Genomic DNA, 18,613 nt, shown 5'->3' with positions numbered 1-18,613 from the left:
ACCTAGGAGACAGGCTTAAACTGAGAAATCATGGATGAGTAACCACTTCAAAATGCATTTTTGCCAGCAAATTGTCATTAAAGTTTCCATTTACTTACTTGTTACATAACGGTCAAACTTCTATTCTATTAAACCCATTTTACTCCTTCCTATAATGAAAAGTTCAGCTTGTAATGGAGCCTTTTTCTCTGTCCTGTAAACAGACCTCATGACTTTCAGCTCCCTGCTGTTACTTATTCACACATGAAACCACAAGACCTGTGCTTCATTAATTAAATTTGCCATTAAAAATTAAATAATGTGAATAAGTAGATGTAAGCGTTATCTCCATGGGTTTTCATAAGTCTCACCATTTCTCCAATTACTACCCAAGCAATTTTCATATTTCATACTGTCTGATTTCTCAAAGGGACTGGATTTGAGAGATCAACATGAGAGAAAGTGGGAAAGAGAGAAAGCAAGGTAGTAAAATTAAACATTTTTCAGGCAATAGGAAGTAGCCCCGTCAGATACTATTAGCCTGCAGCACTCTGCAGTGAAACAGCAGCAGGAGAGGAAAACAGGAACAAATATGTTGTACGTGAGACCCAGCATGAGGTTGGCATTTAACCCACCTAAAGAAAGAAAAAATAGCCAACAGATTCATTTACTGGTTGCTCTGTCAATTAAAGCGGTTGTGGCACAACCTTGGCTACTTTATTAGAGAGAAAGTACAACTGCCCAGTACTATGGTCAGCCCCATCTGCAGCATCAACTACAAACATGAACAAAAACAGCCGGGAAAGAAACCAGTATGAAATAGCTCTGGATCCTAAAGCTGATGAAAAGCAGGCAAGTGAGAACCTGAACAGAAAGGCAAGAATCTCAGTGAGGGAAAGGAGGCGAGACCTGACCTGAAAGAAACCACAATGCACATGGCACGATGTGAAGATCAAGGAGGGGCACAGAAGACCTTCAACCTGAAGATGAAAGCTGCTGAGTTTTAAAAATGAAAAGGAAACATCTTTGCATGGGATCCAACTTGGCTTCTTGCATTTGAGTCAGACCTCTCTGCTGCCTTCTTCCCCCCTCAAAAACCCTAAAACTCAATGAAGCAGTATTTCCAATGCTATGAATCAGTATCTTTAGATGCTTCCCCAAGTAAGAAAAACAGAGTTTTACCATTTAATCCTGAGTTCATTCAACAGACAGACTGGTTAAACAGGTTTTCCTTGGCCTTTAGGCCCTTTCCTACCTTGGGAAAGTCGGGTTCACTTTTGTCCTAAACATAACTGAGCAACAAATGGCCTCAATGAGCAGCAGACAGGCTTTTCAGCATGGGCACAGTCACGGCAGGATCTGTGATTTGGGGCTTCTACTTACAGAGAATAATTTTCCAAGTATCCTCATCTACACGACTTCAGATGCAAGATCTGCTTCATTTTCAGTATTTTACCCTATCACACTATGGCAGGGGTTAACATTCCAATGGCCTACAAAAATCTAGAACTTTACAATAAGGTTGCAAACGAGGAACCAAGCCAGGAACCACTATTGCACTTCCCACGACTTCAGCCCACACCACACCCACACACCAGGGCTATTCAGCAGGACCACAGTGTGGAATTTGCACTTGAAACAAAGTCTGAGCTGCCCGTAGTCTTAGCGAAGTCCTTTAGCTTCATAAAACAATATTCAGTTGCACAGTAAAAGAGCGAGCATTCAACACAAAATTACAAGATATCAACGCTGCTTTTAATTTACTCTCACAATATTTGATGCTTGAGATAAAATGGCAGCTCACAAAGAAAAAGTTGAACATGAGACCTCAGCTAATATTAAATAAAGCTCCTGGCAGTCTTAGTTGCAGAAATAAGTTTAAAAACATGACCAAAGGACACCATACAGGCTCAAATAACAAGAGACACAGAAAGAATGAATGAACCACCTAAAATGTTTCACTTCTCTCAATAAAGCTGAGCCTTAGGGGAACCAACTTCAGAACATCAGAGCTTTGTCATATGGGAAGAGAGCTCTCCAGAGAGGACAAACAAACTAAACAAAGAAATGTTAGTTTGAAAGATTTTCTCTTGCTATTAAATGATGGTTCGTAGCAAATAATAAAAACACTGAGAAGTTATAAAAATACATAACTAGAGCCTAAAGACCAACAGAACCACTTTCTTTTACCCTGCTGCTTTTCTACAACAGATTTGTTGCTATACCCTTGCTCCCCACTCCTCCCAAAACACCCTTACACTAAAAATTCCCCTTCCAAAGGGAACCAATTTTAAAACTTAGAGCTAAATTTGGAGTAATTTAATTCAGCATTCCTCCTTGGCTGCAAACATGCAGAGGAACTCCCAACACTCACTACTACACCTCGCTACACTGCCCAGGCCCTTTCCACAACATATAGCAAAGAAAGTAAGACGACAGAGTTCTCAGGGTTGTTTCAGGAGGGAAAGTAATTGAAACATAAAGAGAAATCCCTGCCAGCTCATTCTCACATTGACATTAAACCACATTCCTCACAACTTCAGTGAAACATGTGCTACTTGCGGTAACACGTAAAACAGAAAACCGAGCAACAGGAGCATGAGGAACTAGAAATTAATCAGACTTTAGGGGAAATTCTTTGTGAGCAGCAGCAGCAAAACCCTGACACTGGGACACAGATTTCTCCATCGGGTTCAGTCTGGGTCAATAGATCAGAAGGTGTCTGGATTTAAAAAAACACCCAACCACCATCACCACAAGCTATCTTGAGATATTTTGACACCTCAGAGTATAGAAGCTTGTCAGTGGTCACAGTGCTTAAAGATACAAAGAGGATTAACAGCTGTTGAAATGCTGCCAGCCTAGATGAATGCTAGCGATACCTCTGATGAAACGGAGCAGGCCAGCGGAGGCCTTGACAAATGCTGCAGACGACAGCCGGGGGATTAGATGGTACAATCTGCCTCGCACCTGACAGATGCATTGCTTCGATCCCCTCGCCTGACGTCCGCGCTCACCAGCTTCCAGCAAACCTCCCGCCGTAAGCCCCACTCGAGCTGAAAGGAGCATGAGAGCCGATGCCGTGTGGTGGGGGGAATACACAGTGTGTCCCCACAAGTAGGAAACAAGTAGCAAATTTGGGAGAGAAAAGGGAAGGGAAAGCGGAGATGACTTCTTACGTATAAAATGTCAACTGGGAGACATTCAAATTCCTCCTTCCAGCTGGTTCTGAAGCCAGAAATAAGACCTCACACCGTCCCGATAAAGCAACACGACTGTCGCCTGCCTGCACGCCCTTGGGGACGGGGAACACGCACGTGCCCTGGACACAGCTGCTGCCACGAGGAACCGCAGGAAGGTACAAAAAAATGTGGGGTTAGTGCAGGCTTTGGGAACCGCCTCTGCTTGCAGCAGTGCCTGAGGGAAGCAGAGGGACACTCAGGCACCACACACCTCACCAGGTCGCTGGTTCACACGCACTATAAATCAGGTTGTTCATTCTCATTGCTCAGAAGTCTCATTCAAATGGCTCCTAACAGATTTGAAAAATTACCCCATCTACCTGCACCCCTCCCACAGGTACAGAGGCAGATGAGCTGAACCGATCTGTTCGCTGGATGACCGTGTGGATCTGTTAAAACCAACCTAGACAATCAATCACTGCTATCAACTTTGGTCCAAAACAGGGAGTTTGGGAATTTCAGGACACACTGCAAGAAGCAATCTCTTTACCTCCTGAGCTCGCTCCTCTTGAGTTCCTGCTCAGCCTGTTTGTTGCTATCAGCCAGCATTTATCTAAAAGAGACCATTCATATTTTCTCATTCCTACCAAGCACAAATGCACATAGAAGCCAATTAACAAGGAAGAGAAATATGCATATAAAGCATATCACGAGAGCATAGAAGCCAAGGGTTAAACTGCTTTTATGCGAATTCAAATGTTTTTTCTCAAAAGGTAATAGAGGAAAGATGTAAGCAACTACAAACAGCTTGCTGATACAGAAAAAAGATTTTTTTCAGCCAAAGCCAACTTCTAAACACAGCTCTGTTGTTCGCTGTTCATGTGTGGGTTCATCCACTCCTCCCGCTGAGACCAATAATGAAATGAGAGCATTGAATTTGTGTCATTCTATTCTTTCCTTCGGCAATAAGCTGTGAGATCATAAATTTTGGATTAAGATTCAGAGAAGACAGAAAAAGAGCAATGTCCACAGTAACAACACAGGAAAGTTAAACTAGTCATGGGCAGAAGTATATTCCTGTTGGAACAGATCTTCTCACGACTGCAATATTATCCTGAGTTGAAAGCAAAATATTAATTCTGTATCATAGACAGCTTCTCACAGATGAAATCCTACAAAATACCTATCTCCCCAAAACTTGAGGGAGGCAGAGAAGGACCACAGCTGGGTTTATCCTGTGGGTAGCAAGCTAGGCACAAAAAGGTTAAGCTACAGTCCCTAAAGTACAAAGTGAATCAAAGCTACACACACCAGGACTTCCCAGAACCAGGTCCCACACCGAGATACTCCATTTGGGTGAAAATGGGTTTACAGACCCAGACTGAGATTGCACGCCAGAGTCAGACTGTCTCTATGAAGGTACCCCAGAAAGAGTCCAATTGAAACAGGTACCCCACAGAAAGATGGAATTAAGGAATTCTCCAAAGAGCTGTAAGTTCCTCACTGGAAACATGCAGAAAAGCCTCATGTTATCTTTAAGTCAGAAAGACAGCCAACAACAAAGAAATTAGTACTACAAAGGCAATTAAAAGGGGAAGAAGGAGCAAAAAAAAAAAAACCCAGAAAGAATTAAACACTACGTTTATATGAGGTGGTTTTTTAAGCACACCATTCTGAAAGACTGCAAATAAAGCATTAGTAATTCTTTAAACACAAACTCTGGAAGTAAAAGCACCTTCAAAGAGAAAGGCCATAAAATGCCAGCAGGCAACCCAGGCTTTCTGACAAGGACAGCAACAGCAATGTGAAAGGCCCAGATTAAAGCTAAAACTGTTGCAGGAGAGTATGGCTCCGCTCTCCTCCTAGCTGGAAGTTTAATATAGGAGTGAGAAGTCTTAGGTGAGGAATTCACAGTAAATGCCCAAATCAATGATACCTCACAAGTGCAGGTAAACAAGCTTTCCAGGGATTGATTAAACATCAAGGGTTTTCAGCATCTGCTTCAGACAAGTCCTACTGAAGGCTGACCTGCACAGATAACATAGTCCCCGTGATCTTAATGCCACGGCAAGGCCTGCTAAATTCCTGTGCCCGTGTTGGGCGGCTGTGCTAGTCCCGTACTGATACCTGGGTCCTATCAGCCCACCCATCAGACAACCAGGATGAACTCCCAGATCACAGGACGCGGCCTCTAGCAACTGGGCATTGTCCAAGAGAGCGACAGGCGTGCAGAGAATCAGTGCTAAGGGAAGGGGAAATGAGGGAAAGAAGGGACTTGCCAGAATATCAAGATGCCAGGGTATGCAGCGGAAAGTTTCGCTATGAGGCTGACCAACACTTCAGAGGGAAAAAAAACCCCAACCAAAAAAAAACCCCAGAAAATTGGCAGTCATCAAGTACTTGTCATACATTAAAAAAGATACTAAGTACATTCCCCTGTCAGGCCCATCACAGGAGCTTATTTCAGGAAAGGAGGAACATTATAGCTAAGGTTTGATGCCATCATGCCGAAGCTGGTATTTGACAGAGCCTCCAACAGAACTCCCACCACCTCGGACGGGCCTGCTGCAGCTAAAGCTCCCGCTTTCTCTGCTGAGAATATCCCTAAGCCCCATTTATAAACTGCAGCAGCTAAACCAGTTAACAGTTCCTGTCCCAATTTTAAAAATCTTAATTATATTCATGACCCCATCCTTTTCCACCACAGGTAGCTAAGGAATGCAATTCACTTGGTTCCCAGAGGAAGCCAGAATAGGAGGGACCCAAGGCAGAAGGATGTGCAGGAGGAGCAGAAAAAACTGAAGAAAATGCATCACATCCATGCGTTTGCATGGGTAAAGGGAACTGCAAGGAAGAGACTCACAATAGCAAACAAACAAAAAAACCACCAAACCCCAGAAGTATACCAAAGCCTGCAAGTTCCACCCCCACCCAGCGTTTTAGCTCTACCCTCAACTGCAAATTATTTTCCATGTGCAGTTTCCAGTAAATCAAGCTTTGCTAAATAACCCTGACATGTGCAGGGCTGAGAACCAGCCAAAAAGCAATGATGAGATGTCCCTGGAATGATTAAGGAAAATGCAGACATCTCTTAGGTTACAAGGAAGCCTGTTGTACTCTCCCCTTAGTGCATATGCAATGCTGCAAGCACTGTTCCGAAAACCTCTGATATTCAAAGGCTCATTTGGTTGACAAGGAGCCTGTGGATTCGTGGACAGATTGTCACACAAACTGTCAGGTTTTTAGAGAGACTATCAGACCTCTCTTTGCCTACGTTATGGAGCACATCAAAGACACAGAAGATGAACCAGACGCAGACTGCACAGATCTGACAGAATGGTGGGTGTACATATTCAGAATACTGTACTGCTGGGGGGGGAGGCTTAATGTGAATAATCAGGGGCTGAAAGTTCCAGAAATGTGACAGGTTTTGGCAGCGATTCTCATCTTTGCATTTATTTATCAAAGGGAGAAAAACTGCCATACTAGAGGCAAACTTGGGAGAGGAAGAAAAATTGTATCAGCAGCAATTTATTTTGCCACCATACTTTTTCTTTATTATTATTACTCCCAGAGCATTTTCTGAAGATATTTGTATTTTCAGTCATGGTTCTCTCACTACGCTTGCAGCTTCTCTTCCTATTTTATCCTGTAGGGGAGGCTGGTTTAATGATTACAGCCAAAAAGACCGCTAGGACTTTACAGGTCACTGTACACAGTTAATGACACAGACAAATCCACACTTTCAGAAGTGCCCGCTGGCTGACGGCTCTGTCTGGAGATGCTCAGGAGTTCATTATTCAAAACTTCAAGCTCAAGTTATGGGTAATCAGCACATCTAAAGAAACACACTATACCCAGATAACCAGAAAGTGAAATAACAAAAGCTATTACAGAAAATACTAACCTTAAGCATTAGGGTCTCACTTTTTAAGTGAGGACAATGTTCACTTATCTTCCAGTGAGCTAGAAACCTCAGTTAATGAATACCTGGAGAAAACTCCCAACTCCAGAACTCAAAAGTAGTTTTACAAGGATAACTTGATGTCATTCTCCTTTATTAGTAATACTTGGACAAACTATTAGGTTATTTCTACCAAGAAGTATTGATTATTACTTAAAAAGTAAAATATAAAATGAAACACTGATAACAAGAAAAAGAAAATGGTTAAACACAGATTCCTTTGGCCTGCCTTTACAATACCACTGTCACGTAACCTCCAGTTCCCCCTGCAAGGCATCAATTATTCCAGAGAAAAGAACACTAGTATCTTTTTATATTTATTTTGCTATTCAAAATGGATTGAAATTCTCATAGAGTAAACAGAAAATAAATACGATGTTTATCCTAAGATAAAAAAGCCAAGGAGGACAAAGGAGAAGGGGATAGTAAAAAGGATAAGAAAGAAATCAGAAAATATTTGTAAGCAATTTCCTTTCATTTGACAGTCTCATTCTCTCTGCCTTTAGTGATCTTCTCTTTCATGCAGTTTTTAACGGAGAGGTTTTGCCTCCGTGGGAGAGGACAAGACATTGAAGAGACATCGCTGTAGCTGGCAAAGAGCTTGTGAAGTCTCCAAAGACAAGCCCAGAAGGACCACGGACCGCCAGTCAGGTGGAGAGGCATTTTCACAGTGGGGCTATTGAGTTGTAAATATTAACATGAAAATCAAATACCCACAGAGAGCAGAGGCAGCCACACAGATGCTTCATTCCCATACTCCGGCAGAGACCACTCCTTTACAGTTGATGACTGTCACAACCCTGGTGCATGATGTCACCCGCAGCCTTCAGTAGCATTTGGTCACCACTAGCTTAGTAGAATGATAGAATGGTTTGGGTTGGAAGGGACCTTAAAGACCCTCTAGTTCCACGCCTCCCTGCCGTGGGCAGGGATACCCTCCACTAGACCAGGTTGTCCAAAGCCCTGTCCAACCTGGCCTTGAACATTTTCTGTACTTTCATTACAGAATCTCGGCGGAGGAAAGGGAATGAGGCATTTCTCACTCTTAGCCCACTACAGAATAATAGGAATAATTACTTATTAACATTAAACCAGAAAAATCTCATAAAGCCTTGCTGCCAAGTCATCTCAGGAACAGAAATGGAAGAATGTCACCTGTATGGTGTACCATCCACCGGCAGATGCAAGCTAAATCTACTCTCAAAATGTAATCTCTAACACTGTCTCTAACAGTAAGGAGTACTACATGCAAACAACAATAGACCTTGACTTTGGGATTAAATAAGAAAGATATAAAAGTAGACTTAAAGATCCAGAAGAAATATTTTGGTATAAGCATCAATTATTTGGGGTTTATTGCTGTAGCTGATAAACTTTGTAACAAGAAAAGGCTTGGGAAACTGTTACAAGTGCATTTTTCAGGCTCAGGAAAAAAGTATCAGTTTTTATATCTACTGCACAAGACCAAACAAAAAAATCCTTGCCCTTCAACTGGGGACAGCTTGGGCCCAGAAATCGGACAACAGGAACACAAAGAAGGGACTGAACTATACTTTTGCTGAGGAACAACAGGAGCGGGGGAAAAGCCCAAACACCACAAAGAGCAGACCTGGAGCCCAATCCTCTGTGCACGGAAGTGAACACACAACAAACTCGTAACCCAGCCCTGTCCTATTTTCAGCTGGCAAGGACAAACTCTGTGTTCCTCACTGGGACAGCCTTTGCCTATCATTGAAATCGACAGCTAGGACACAATTTTTTTTTTTTTTTTTTGTTCTTCCTGTAACAAAGCTTCACACCTAACTGGAGGAAGAGTGATTAGCCATCAGGAAGTAATGGCTTTTTGCTGCTGCTAACGGAAGCTGTATCTGAACGAAAGACCTAAAGGTGAAAGGTTTCATATACTACGCTTAATCCTCTGAACAGCCAAAGGAAATATTGTGGTATGTATAACTGCTATGAAAAATGAAGTTAAAAAATTCATATACATGCCCAGGCAGGCACACGATACAGCATTTTTACATGCCCATATGAATTGTCTTCTGTTTCAAGAACCACAGTCCAGCCAGTTCAAGGCTTGCTGCATGTCATGGCAAATGAGATGAATTCTGTGTACCATCCCATACATCATAAGACATCTCTTGGGGAAAAAAAAATAATTCAGGCACTCCTCGATTGACCCAGGCGTGCAAGCTCACAGCAACCTTGCAGCTTGAAATTATATAAGCAAAAATTTGGCTTCTGTTCAGAAGAATAGGGAATGAGAAGGAAGGAGAAGGAATTAAGCTTTTTTTCCTTATGAAAAGACCTGAAATGCAATAATTGGGAAGGAAAAGAAAAGCTAGCTCTTCTCTTAAAATAACCTAGTTATTACAAGTCTTGACAAATCAGAGGCTTAGAGTTTTATCTCAGCTCCCGCATTTACCTTCTCCCATCTCTTGCTCCTCTGTGGCCCCTTGGAGGCTGACACAGATTAAGCGGCCTCTCGGTGCTTCCTGGCTCCGTGGCTGTTCCTTGCCGTCACTGTCCTCTGCACAGGGCAGCATCTTTTATCTGATGGGTACTCCGCTGATGAATACCTGCCAGGGCAAAACTCTCCTCTCCACATCTGGGTTTGACTCCCAGACAGTTCTAGTGCATGAGATGTATGTTTACTATTTTTATTTAAAACAAACAAAAAAAAAATTTAGTCATTATTTCATATTTACACTGGAGCTGGACCGCGAATGAGTGAGTCAGGTAATCCTCATTTGAGTCAAGGTGTTCAGCGGCAAACTGCAATTGGGATCATTCTTGGTGCAGTAGAGTACATAGCCAAACCACCAGCTAGCCCGAAACCCAAGCAAACAAGAAACCCACCAGACATCATCCTGGCATCAGGAGAGTCTGTGACAGACGAAGCAAATACCATTTGCAGTGGCTCAAGACCTCACAGCGAGCCTGACTGTGCACATATATTTAAGAACATTAAAACATGTTATTTACAAGCTACTTCTGAGTCACTCTGGTCTCTTGGGAACGTGCATTATATGTTCAAGAAATTGGAATAGCTCTTTTATTTATGTTTCTTTAAAATGACTGGCAGATGGGGAAAAACCTTCAGAGAAGTGGCCCTAGGCAGTCATGAAACATGTATTTAACACACCCACAGTAAACTAGTAAACACACTCACTTCAGAAGGTACAGATGCTGTAAGTGCAGTGTAGTCCTTTTTTAGAGTCTGATCTTTGGACTACTTAATTCAGCACAAATTTGAGATGTTCTGTGGAGTATGCGCAATTTACGGAGTAATTACTAGCCATATTTTCCATTAACAAGATGACAGCATATTCTGTAAGGGCAGAGTCAGAATTTTAAGGACCTTTTCAAAATGAGCCCAGGCCTTGGCTGTATTTTTAAGTCACAATAGTGATGCCTTTTTTCCTGCCACATGTGGAAGAACCTCTGCGGGCTGAAATATAAATCTGATTCCCCAAAGTCAGGCTCTTATGCAGGTGGATTCCACACACACAGGGAAGTTTTGTCTACCTGAAACAATTTCCAAGACTAAGTCTAAAACTGGAATATCTCAAGAGGAACACAAGCTTCAATCATCCAAATCCCAGCAGACACACAGACTCCAGCCTAAGGTCTGGAACATATTTAATCAATTCACTGTGCTAACTCTCTACAGTTTCATAAAATAGCCAATACTGCAATAACAGGGCCAAAAATTAATTGTACACTGGTTGGTGAATTACACGGAAATAACAGGCAGCACTGGTATTTATTGCAGCAGGATAATGTAGTTGGTGCTAAGGTACAACTGCAACACAGTAAAAATATGTGAGAGACCATGTGCGTGTGCACACATGTATGTATATGTATGTGCAGATGAGCACTGCTTTCCATTAGAAAAGTAGCGCTCGTTTTACTGGTAACAGTGCTATCTGTATATACACACATTTATAAATACTATTCTGCTTATAAACAACCACATAAACAGCACAAAGGGAGATAACAGAAATTTAAACCACTAGGCAATAAGAAAATGAATGAAATCAAAGGAAAATGGGTTGAATAAAAAAATGGCAGGGGAGGGTATCAGAAATATTAGTTAATGGGGAAAGCTCTCAAAAGTAAGACAAAAGCGCCCCTTGTTTTGCTCTTTTTGGACTAGACTTGACAAATACTCTGGTGTTCAGTTTGAACAAAGAGACAAGATCACATTTTGGGCCTTTTTGTTCTGCCTTTAACAAGTGTTCATAGTGATACACTGATGAGACCAGATACCAGATTGTTATCTAAATTCAGCTGCTAAATTCAGTGTTAAGACACTAAGTTCAAACCACACATTGCCACATTTATTTCACAAGTCGAGCCTGAGGACGGATTCCTCCAAGATGAAGCAGCCCATAAGCATCATTCTCTCCCTCTGCAAAGGTACTCTAAATGCCAGGGAAACAAAATCACCGTAAGGCTCTGACGGTTCACCCTTCAGCACACAGATTGCAAATGCATCTCTGCACTAATCGGGCACACTGAAGAGGAAGCAAACACTTAGTTGCTGTTTGCATAGAGGTTGCTTGTAATTTGATGTAATGTACTGTACATCAGTCAACACATACTGAAGAGAGAACATACACACTGCAGAGAAGGCAGAGAGGCAGTGCTGACATCTAACACATTTTATTTACCCTATTATAGATGTTCTTTGGGTTCATCAAATTACCAATCAATTTATCTGATCTCTAAAAGCTGGTGTACTGAGGTATATTAACTACTAAACTTTACAAGCTTTCAGCAAAACAGCCATTAAATGGATGAATTGAGCACAGGGTACTGGGAGTCAGTTTGCGAGCTGGTCAACAGCAACAACGAAGCAACCTCTCCCCGCAGACAGGGAGACGACGGAGAAGCATTAGGAAGGCAGCCTCCCCTCAACGCTGTTCAGCCCTAACAGATACCAGCGGAGAAAAGAAATTATGGATGCCGTATTGCCTCCTCCTCCCCCAGCATGACATTTAATGTCTGTGAATAACTGAAAAGAGGAAGAGGATGGGAGGTCAGAACCGGTTCAGACAACAATTTCAGGTTCATTCTTTTTTCATTTTGTTCTTGTTCAGAAATCTAATGCGCACATAGGACAAAATCTTCAGTTCTCTAAATATCAATGGCTGTGCCCTGAGAGACTACTAGAGCCACTGCCACCTGAAAGACAACATCCACAAAGCCTTAGACAGACAGCCCAAGCGACTGGGAAGTGATCTGGATGATTAGGACGGATCTTATCAGCCTATTTCAGAAAACTATACTGGGGATTATTCTTCTTGTGTTCAGAAGACTAAATCAACAGTTCGATGAACTGGGTGCTTCGTTATATTGCTCCACTGGTCTGAAAGGCAAACTGCTTTTTAGGATCACAGCTGTTGTAAGTTCACATCAAGCACTGCTGGTTCTGTGGGAGGAAGGGTTTGCAGTAGGGCAGGGGATGAGAAGAGAATTGAACAAATTAGGTAAGAAAAATAAAAAAAGGAAATTGTAAAGAATATTGTAAGGCTTGATTACTAAGGCAGGGACAAGTGATACTTCCAAAAGGGAAACACATTTTTTCAGACCAGAACTTGGTTTCACACCAGCTGTTCTTCCTCTAAGTACCCCAAAGCACTGGCAACGCAGTGACTGGAGGCAAACAAAGCAGCCCTTACACACACAGCAATAGCTCACATGCAGCCCTAAGACATTACAGGCCATTTTATTGGGAAAGTAAATGGTGTCGGTGACACCTGCCAAGACATATCAACTCATTTAGAAAAGGGCACTGAATCTTTAACTCCCACAGAGAGGGCAGAGGGTTCCGTTGAAGATAACATCTCAACACAGCTTGCTTTTTCAAAAGGTAGGTGAGTGCTCTCTAGGTCTCAGGATCCCAGGCTGTGTCTGTATCCACAACTCGGGGAACTGATTCCTTGTCCCCTTCAAAAGAAATCCCCTGCCACCTTTGCCAGGCGACATCAGTTTGTTCAGTCCCACAGAATCTGCTTCAAATTGATCATGAAGAGCCAATATGAAGATATTATGAAGGGCTTTTTTTTTTTCCAGGCTGCTGTCTCTTTCTCCCTGGAGATTTTTATTGAGATGAGTAACCGGCCAAAAAGCATAGAAATGACAGTGGACTCACGTGTAGGGGTGACCTTGGTGCACCAGAAGTGGGATGGCTCCAAGAAGAAGGATCAAGCCCAATAAGAATAACAAAAATAAGTTCTCCTCCCATTCTTTACACATGCTAAATGCTTTACAAACATGAATTAAATGGTAAGTGCAAGGGCAAAAGGAGATTAATTTAAACAAACCAAACAAGGTGAATGCCACACACAAAATTACAAGATTTGTGAAGCTAGGCAGAGAAAAAGGTGCAGTCTACCTTATTAATAAAAAGAAGAGGTATTTGTTTAATGCATTCCTTTCCCACTTGCATAAATACTCTAAAGCTTATGAATACCTCTTGTGCTACTTACTGTTCCGAAAAACTACAAGCAGAAAAATGTTGCATATTAATGTACCCACTGCTCACAGTAGTCCACAGCCACCTAATAAAAGATAATGTGGGAGCTGGCGCTTAGGAAAATCCAAACAAAGAAGAGACCGTCCATCTACAGCAAGGAGTTTCACTTCATCTGCCAAGATTACCTTCAGCCTTTCTCTGCCATTTTGCACTACTCCAAAGAGCTACGTGTGTTTTGCTACACTGCAGCACTGCCCTGAACCTTTGTCAGGTTAAACCCAGCAAGAGGCCAAATAGCAACAGGAGTCAAACAAATATTTACTTGGGAGAAAGTATACAACTAATATGCTAAGTGAAATCTCCTGGCATTCGAAGGGCTCCAAGAGAAACTGTATTTCTTTCTTATCGTACTTTTTCAAGGCTGTTTCTACCATTTGGAGAAAGCAGGACAATGCATACACGGAATCCTTAACAAAAATCACAGTTCTAAGCAGTATATATGTTAACTGCTTACACCAAGCTCCCTCCATCTCCCTCCCTCCTTGCCTCTCAGTAACATATAAATGCATGAAAGAACATCAGCTTAAGCTTCTCAAATTGAGTGTTTCTAAGGTTTTCTGTACAGATTATTAGGTCTAACTCTCATTCTTTCTACCCAGAGAAACACTACAGTACAAAACCTCCTTCAAAACAGTTGAGACAAGACCCACTTTTTGTGAAACAATTCCAAATTACATGGATGAGATGTAAAATCACTCTAAAAAGTCAGTTAGAAGTTTAACCACTTATAACAAATTACCCAGGTCTCATTACTGAATTACTTATTGGAGATTAGACAGTCACATTGGAAACACAGGTGTGGAATGGAATGTCTGTATCACCAGCTCCAAAATCCTACAACTGCACACAGTCATATAAGAAATAGTTCAAAGGATCTATTCCCTGTAATTTTCCTGACTGCCAAAATACTTCAGGCACTCCAAATCAAAAACATACAATCAACCCAAGACACTGAAACACACAACTACAATGAACTACCAGAGTTAAAGAGAGGAAGACCAAGGGCATCACCAGTGTCCTGATCCTCTGCAAGGAATTCGTTCATTAAAAATTGATTTTATTTTTAAGAAGTCTAAAAAGCATGCACCGCACTGCAGGCAGAACAAAACCTACCATCCCTTCAGACACACACAACCCCTGACAAACTGATAATGAAGGGCACAGTGGGAAGAATGTCTTCCAACAACAAATCACAGCATTGGTTTAATCCCAGTACAGCTACATCATGCATTCATATCTGCACTCAAACTAGCTGAATGCTGCTAGTAACAGTAGTGCGTGGCATTTGCTCAACACAAGTCAGAAGTGTAAATCAGGCGTTAGGCACTACAAAGAGAGAACCAACCAGTAATTCCGATATAGCTACCATATATATTCATGGTCCGCCCATATCTTGAGTACTGTGTGCACAATTCTGGTTCACACTTCTCAGAGAGGATTAAATAGATGCGGAAAAGTTTCAAAGACGACCAGCCCAGGATAATCAAAGCATTTGGGGCAAGTATCCCATATACTTACCCTGATCATACGCTCATCCCTGGACATCCACTTTCAGTCACAGCCAGGACCAGCATATTGAACTAGACGGATCTTTACTGTGACACAGCACTGCTGCACTCACCATCTTACTTCTAGTGCTTTATAGAAGCTGTGGGGAAAACCCCAAAAGCTGAAACACTGAAATTGTTTTTTCATACATGCACTTTCCTGTGAAAATTTTAGTAAGACTGTCTAGAGAAACTGAGTTTCTCAAGATCTGTTTGACATAAGGTATATCCATAGTTCATCTCACGCAGAACTAAAGCCGAAACCTTTTTAGCATTTCTATAGCTTTACTGTTTCACAACACTTTGCCCTCCCATTATAAGCTATTCCATCATATAGATGGAATAGCTGAGATAGATGGACAAGTAATTGTTTCAAACTCCCAAAAGAGAAACAGCTATTAGAAAATGAGCAGTTTTTTGCTTCCAATTCTGTGCTCTGTCCAGTATATTACAGTACTCTTTCAGAGATTACAAAATAAAAGGATAATATTATTCACACATTCTGCTGCATTCAAGGGAACTACCGAGTCCAATTCTGGTCAACGCATCTCAGAGCCACAAGGGGGAAGGGCCCAAAGACAAACAAGTAGAATGAGAAACCTGGAAAAAAAAAATCATTCACACAAGCAGAGGCTGAAAAAGTGAGGACTGCTCAGCTTAATGGGAAGGTAAAAGAGGGAAGAGAATTCTACAGATAACGAATAATGAAGAGAATTCCTTTTATCTCTTTCACATAAAGGATATTAAATGAAAAAAGTATTTGAAACTGGTAACAGAGAATTTATAGAGTATGTAAGTTAACCTGTGACACACTCTGCCACATGATATTGGAGGCAAAAAGCTAAACAAGGCTTCAGGAAAAATGCCTGAGACACATAGAAGAATGATGGCAGTAATCCAAGTGCCATTATAGTGAATAAAAACACTGAATGAAAATAAACTCTTTTGCAGCAGGGCATGTGTCAGCCTCCTACTGACAACACTTAGGAAGACTCTTCTCGAAGTTGTTCTCCAGAAGTTTTTTGTTGTTGTTTTGTTTTGGTGAGGGTTTTTTGCATCTTCCTTCAAGGTCTTTGAAAACTGACCACTGTCAGAAAAAACAGGACAGTCTGTGTTTGACTTGGTGCAGCAGTTACTATGTTGTAAGGAGTACGTAACAATTATTCTTAGCATCCTACCGGGAAGGTACGTAGCTCTCAGTCTAAGTCTCCTACTGCTGAATTCTGTTACCACGCAGAAGCGGGGACAAAGCCAACCTGAGGTTACAGATAGGCACAGCAGGGGAGGAAAGGGGAGAATCCCTGACAGTCTGATCCCCAGAAGGAGAAATCGCAGCTTTCTAACTCCAACTGAGCCATCACATTCATTCTCTCCCAGCCCACCACCTCCAAACTACCAGTGACCACGCTCCGAGTGACCTTTCCCTCTGAAAACAGCAGAGAAAGCAAACTTCTATTTCAGAGCTCCTCCCCTTACCAATAGCTTTTCTCTAATATAGACACACACATACATACATAGATACATAAAAATATACCTAAGCCTGAGTAGGAAGGTTTTAGCACAGTAGAAGGAAAAATAAATAAATAAAAGTCAAGGTCTGCGTGTATTCAACAAATAAAAGCAGAATTATATAAAAGCAACAGCTAATAAAAAAGATTGTTCTGTGCTGTGTTTTCCATCTTTCCAACCATTATAGGAATAAAATTATCCACAGAGAAGATCGAAAACCTTTTTCAAAACTAATACAATTAAGCTTTATTACACTGTTTCAAGTACATTTCTCTCCTCTCCCTTCTAGCCCCCACCACCTCCCACTCCAATCTAGACTAACGGTTGGAGGCATTTTTCTATTTTATTACCAGCAAAATGCTAGTGTTTAAGGGTCAGAAACTATCTAGTGTTTCAAGAGAGGAAAGAAAACCTGTCCTTTTTATCTACTTCCTCTTGTACACGTAAGAACTAGAAGACAGTTTCTGTGCAGCTCTGTGGTTTCAACAGGACCATGGGCAAGCCACCTTACTCCCCTGAGAAGATCCTGCACTAAAATATCCATCACCTTGTTTAAAATGTTACCCTGCAGCAAGGGACATGGACCTGAGAAGGGAAACACAAAATACAATAAAAGACTTCAAAAAGAGCACAATGCAGCCTGGACACAAACTTCTCCCTGCTCCTCTGTCCATAAAGGACAGACACACATACAAATTTTCCCTGCAGTTTCCGCTTCATGAAACCAGATCCGGAGAGAAGAATATAATAGAAGCACACAGCATGAGACCAAGAAATTGCAAAAATTCCCTTTGCGTATGAACATATGGACAACTGTGATAATTAGAACGATAGCTGCTAGATTGTTTGCAATTTCACTGAACAATCCCCATTATCTAGAAATAGAATTTAAAAATCTGAATGCAACACCGAGTGGTAGTTTTAATAGTTTATTTTTTAATGAACTGTATGGATTAAAGTGTTGCAAAATTGTATCATGCAAAATTGCTCATGGGCATGTTTTACCATCAATGGCTTAAAATAACAAATGCTGTATGGACAATCATGCCGTAGCAGGGAACGAGAAGGGGGATAGATGTGCCGATAGTTTTCTACCATTTCTATAATCTGTAATTTTTCCTATGTTCCATATTCACCATCATGCTACACGTTGGTAGTAAAGCTGATTGATTTCTCTGTCTCTTTACAACCCACCTTTTTCATTGTTTGCATTTCTTTTTAGTCACATAACACAACTAGAAGTCAGATGTATGCAATTCCCTGTCAGGAGGTCTAATTGCTTCAAATTGGAGAAGATTATTCTCCACATTTATTAAAAAATAAAGACTACTTATAACATTATTTCATTTTGCCAGGAAGTGAAAAACGCATTCGTTCATAAGGAACAGCATGGCTGCTCCCATTTTTATGGCATCAATTTTTAAAAACTCATCATGGTAAACAATTAAACAGAGAAGCAAATCCCACGTTTAGGGGAGAGATTCAAATCCCTAAATGGATTTTCAAAGGTCATTTCAGGCTTAAAAGATGCTTGACAGTGTCTCTTTAAATCATGTTCATTTCAAAGGCTTATCCAGCAAGAAGCAAGCAGTGCACTGCAGCACCACCCTTTGAACTGTTGGGCTCCCCAGAGAAAAATTAATAATACAACTTTAATTCATATTTATAGCAAGATTTGTGGTGGTGTTTTTTGTGGGTTTGTTTTTTTTTTTTGATTTAGGAAAGGATTTTTAACAAAAGGAATAAAAAAGAGCACTTGTTTTTTTTTAACTTAGCTTTCACCTAAACCCCATAGTAAAAAAATAAAAAGTTTGATTACTTTATTAAAAAATAATCCAGTTAAAAACCCCTTGTCTTTCAAATGCAAGTTGTTCAAAAGATTTGGTTT

General features: G+C 41.2%; 1 protein-coding gene across 5 annotated transcripts in view; it reads right to left on the bottom strand.

Moving 5' to 3' along the window:
* CHCHD6 (coiled-coil-helix-coiled-coil-helix domain containing 6) overlaps positions 1 to 18,613 on the bottom strand; it is a 113,437-nt gene that overhangs the window by 55,086 nt on the left and 39,738 nt on the right. The gene's annotated exons all lie outside the window — the stretch shown is intronic.

This window comes from Balearica regulorum, chromosome 10, assembly GCF_011004875.1.
Source record: "Balearica regulorum gibbericeps isolate bBalReg1 chromosome 10, bBalReg1.pri, whole genome shotgun sequence".
Taxonomy (NCBI): Eukaryota; Metazoa; Chordata; class Aves; order Gruiformes; family Gruidae; genus Balearica; species Balearica regulorum.
This window is presented reverse-complemented; position numbering and strand designations above follow the sequence as displayed.